The sequence below is a fragment of the Cynara cardunculus genome (assembly GCF_001531365.2).
Source record: "Cynara cardunculus var. scolymus isolate 2C chromosome LG 3, CcrdV1, whole genome shotgun sequence".
Taxonomy (NCBI): Eukaryota; Viridiplantae; Streptophyta; class Magnoliopsida; order Asterales; family Asteraceae; genus Cynara; species Cynara cardunculus.
In genome coordinates this window covers 30,970,258-30,975,613 of record NC_037530.1, presented here as the reverse complement: position 1 = coordinate 30,975,613, position 5,356 = coordinate 30,970,258, and positions in this window count along the sequence as shown.

Here is a 5,356-nt window from a genome sequence, read left to right as displayed (position 1 = left end):
TATCTAGCAATACATCACCGTCACCCAAATGACAAGAATTAGTGATATAACAAATTATCGGTTTGTAGTAAATTTTAGTTTACATATTTAATAATTTTGTCTTTGATGTCCAGATTAGATACGAGACATTGAATCTGTCATTCTAATTATGTCCAATCTTTATTTTCTTGATTCTGTAATATATTGATAAAACAGATCATAATATCTCATATCAATTATCTAAGCATCCATTCAAGGGGCCCATAGACATCACTCCCGTCATAAAAGGAGGGACAAAAACTATCTCGATACATGCTAGTTCTACCATGTGATATATAACATACCCAACAATCATTATGTCACCTAGTTACGGAATGATTAAAATAAATGTCAAAATACGTCACGCACACACAACAAGATCCATGTTCTCAACTCAAAGAATTACATGTACATCGACCACATGAAAACCACTTATAACACTCACAATGAGTCATGTCTGATACACAAAATCTCCATCTTGTATCTATATACAAATTCAATATTTCTATATGAATCGTTACATATGTTAGTCAATATCATATTATTTCAACCTTAAACTTGAAATAATATTTAACTTGGGATATTTAGAATACATTATTCTAAGTCTATTTATTATGAATAATTATTACATAAAACATAATATAGACATAAGAAAATAGGCAATGCCTTTTCATCCACCAAATCCATCTCTAAACCCACCAAGACGACCACCCTCCACGATGATGCTTGTCCCTTTGATTTGATCCCTCTTATGAACCCATGATCCCTGCCCCATTTTTCTGACGATTATATTTTTGCACCTGTATTTTTTTGGTGATACACCCTCCAACTCAACAAAAACTGGTGCTGGTACCATATAAGGGACTCGGCCCTGTGTGTAAGCAATTGTAGACCGTCCTTGTGTAAACGATGGTCAACACATCATCATCCATGTTGCTTCGTGAATTGAAGGAAATGGGTTCACGGTGGTGGGATCGTCCCTATTTGGCCAACGATGGAGGTCACGATGGTGTGCAACCGATAATCCATGTGTCTAAACGATAGTTTGTGTAAACTCTCATATATATATATATATATATATACACACGCACACATACATACATACATACATACATACATACATACATACATACATACATACATACATACATACATACATACATACATACATACATACATACANCATACATACATACATACATACATACATACATACATACATACATACATACATACATACATACATACATACATACATACATACATACATACATAGTTGGTCCCTATACATTGATTTTTTTTATAAAAGTTAGAAAAAAAAACAAAAAAGTGCAAAAAGAGAGGGAAAACATGGTTGGACGACTTCACACGTGTCTTTAACGGAGATTTTTAATGGCATTAGTGGCCAGTTCCCACTTTTAAAGTAAACTCAATACCTAGAGAATGAAAACTTGATATATTAAAGTTTAGATCCCACTTTCATAGATTTCACTAAATCTCAGGGACCAAAATTAAAATTTACTCGCATTTATATAAAAACTTGTAGTAATTATTATAAGTAGAAGAAGAATAATAATATTATAAGTACAAGAATTGACATTATCAAGTAAACTTCATTCCCGGGAACGGTTTTAGATGAAAGTTGCAACATTGCTCCCCAAGTGGTGTTACAATTCGTCATCTTGATTAGTATATTAATGTGAATATTTGAAGTTAAAGTTAAAATTTTATTTCACATATGTAATCATATCATGAATATTTGATCAACAATCAAATATTTGATTGATTATGTTCACGACCTTTATATATGGTGGTGAAAATCGACCAAGAAAAGATAGTTAGAAATGGAGCGTTGATCAAGTACGTCCATTTGATCAAGTACCAGGACCAACAAATGATCAATTTAGTCCCAAGAGCTATCCGTTGTTCGTTAGATCAAGATTAGCTACAAGTTTTATGACATATACTGTAATTCTTTTGATAAAGTTGCATATTTAAAGCAGTATAGAAAAAAATGAAAATTTGATTATTTAATATGAAATGTTTTTTTTGATATGCTTGGGATAACAGGTTAGAGCATCTTCGAAAGATTTTCAAAAATTTCTCTAAAACGGAGAATGAAAAATCAAAATCTCCAAAATAAATTACATCCACCTCCAACATTTTCATTATTTTGTAGATTACAGATATTGTTGATGTCACCTCCCTAGATCAACTTTGCAGAAAAATCTAATTATATCTTTTAAATTCACTTCTTTTTCAATTTTAATTACTTCAAAAAAAAATTATCATTTTTTTATGATTTATTCACTATTTTTATAGATACAATTTTCATAAAGATTTTTTTCTTTTCATAATTTTTGTCAAATATTATATATGATATCCACCATCAATCCATTAACTTTTCCACCGATTTTTCTTTATTCTCTGGGCGAGCCAAGTGGAGCATGTATATGAAGGAGTCAGACGCTTCTTCTATTCTTTTTCCTTACGCAGTTGAAAAATGAACCGATGATTCATAGGCAGTGGCTTGGTGTCCAAGTTTTGAATCACTTGTGATTAATTACGTTTAACATATGAACCATTCCGGAACTTTTTGTAAATATCACATGTGATAATATGAGTGTGAGTAGAAGTAACGTATTATCAATGTGATAATATGCGTCTGAGTATAAGCGACGTACTATCACATGTGATCATATTTACACCACAATGAAATATATAAACATAAATATATATAATCACATGTGATTAACAAAAACATCTACGATTATCACATACAAATGATACGAGCATCACACAAATTATCATATGTAATAAAAACCTACAATCAAACTATTACAGATTTGTCTTTGTGATGAAATCGGTTTATTAGGGATTATTAATAACCGGTTTGGAAAACAAACTCAATCCTGATTTATTAGGGACCATTCTCATAGTTACAGATAATGCATACAAAATGACAATCATATCCTTTTAATTTAATTAAATAATAATTTATTTAATTCATTTATTAAATAAGGGTTGTGGTCTCTATTTCTTTTTTTAATAACCTACAAAATTATAGTAACTTTGAGAACTTGTATATTATTTGTTATTATATATATATATATATATAGAGAGAGAGAGAGAGAGAGAGAGAGGACATTTCAAATTCAACTCATCATATTTGTATAACCAATGCAATTCAATCAATTGAGATATTTATGGAAATGATGAGAGTTCGTTTATTATGATTTGAATATTTATGAAAGAAGACTATGGTTCATTAATTATAATTAATATTTTATATTAGAAAACAATGAAAACTTTTATGAAATCACATATTCATCAAATTAAATGAATGGTTGAGATTAAATTGTATTGATTGTATAAATATAAAAGATTGTATAATAATTCATATATATATATATATATATATATATATATATGTGCAACTAGAAAGTATAAATATTTTATGGTGAATGATTGGAAAAAGATAAGGGAAGACAGTGTGTCATGCAATTACGTACATACATGTTGTACATGTTTTTCTTTATTTTAATTTTTATGGTTTGGTTGTTTCTTTTCACAAATATTCTACAATTTTATAATAAAACAATTTCCATTAAATATCTAAGATAAGATCATGGTGATTCTATTTATCTTTTACCCTATTAAATAATTATTTATAAATATAAATTAAAATACATTTTAATTTTTGCAATAAGTCCGAGATATTAAGTTTTGATGGAGAGATGAACTTATGATTAGCTTTTTAAAAAATTTCTCATCATATCATATCTATTTTTTTACTACGAATCCAAAAATCATATAAAATAGTTGGTATCAAGTAAACTTCTCTCAAGATGTACGTCGTCCAACCCAACCATACATTCTTTCTGTTTAAATGAAAGGTAGAAGTCTTATGGTGCGGTGACTTAGTATGTCAGGAACAAGAAGATGAAATGTATCTAGGGATTGTGTTGGGTTAAGGTGATTATTTTTACTTCAATGATCATAATAAAATATCAAATTATCAGATAACATGTAAAAAGATTAGGGATACATACCCGTCTTTCAAGGACAAAACACGGATTGGACCTATCATTCGAGCCAAAAATGGTTTCATTTTTTCAAGCCATAACCGCTCAATCAATGTCCTTATGGTTGACAGTTTTTTGCAAATGAATTACTGATTCTTGCTAACGTGAAAGCAATGAAGGAATTTATTATTGTTCTCTTAAGATGATTTTTTTAAACCAGATCAGAACCAATGAGTGATTGGTTACGACCGTTAGACCTTGGATCGGTCTAAATTTTAGCCTGGTTCTTGTGCTAAATTCAGTCATGACATGATTAGGGAATTGTTCTTTATGAAGATTCAAGTGAAATAGCCTATTATTTCAACAAGGGACATTGTTAAACCCCGCAACTCATAATGTAAAAAGTAATGAAAAACAATAAGTGATGAAGAACCAGAAGACCGATGAAGACATCAAGGCAGAATCGGCTAAGTCTGGAGTACAACCAGATGACCGATGGACAATCTGGGATGCGATGAAAAGAGCATCCTCATCGATCCTCTGGTCATCAACACTTAGTGAATTCTCCAGCAAAACATCCAGAAGCATACAATGAAGATCTAAAGATAAGAATGACTCATCACATCATGAATGATAGCTGGAGATGACATGTCAACAGCTAGATTTCTAGTTTATCTTTAATACTAAAGGTTATCCATAGAATAGATAAACATTATCTGTTAATAGAAAATTAGCTAAAGTGTCTCATTAGATAGTTATCTTCTCATTAGCTGATTAGTATAAATAGGTGATCTGACCTATTGTAAAGASWRTCRCTTTTACGAGTTGCTTGAATAGCTTTACGTTCTTCTTATAATAAGAGTGAAACCTTTGAAGCTCAAGACTGTTCTTAATTGTTCTTAATTTCCTCTTGAGCATTCATAACTTTCTTCGTTAAATCACTATAGTTTGGTTATTCTTAACTAGATTATTAGTGTTATTGAGAGATCTGGGATCAACAATTGGTATCAGAGCCTATTGATTGATTTCCCAATCAAAACGATCATTCAAAAATCTCTCAATTTTTGATCTTCTTTCTCATCAAAAATTACATCTTCTTCTTCAACATTCTCAATGGCCAACTGGAATTCTGCTTATAATGTTGGCTCCCTCACAAAGCCTCCAACTCTTCAACGAGAGGAATATCCACAATGGAAGATCAGAATGGTGAATTTTCTTGAAGGAATGGACAGGAATCTCCTGCGATCTATACTGGAGGGTCCCTACATTCCACAAACTCTAGTCCCAAGAGTCCCAGGAACAAACACCACAGC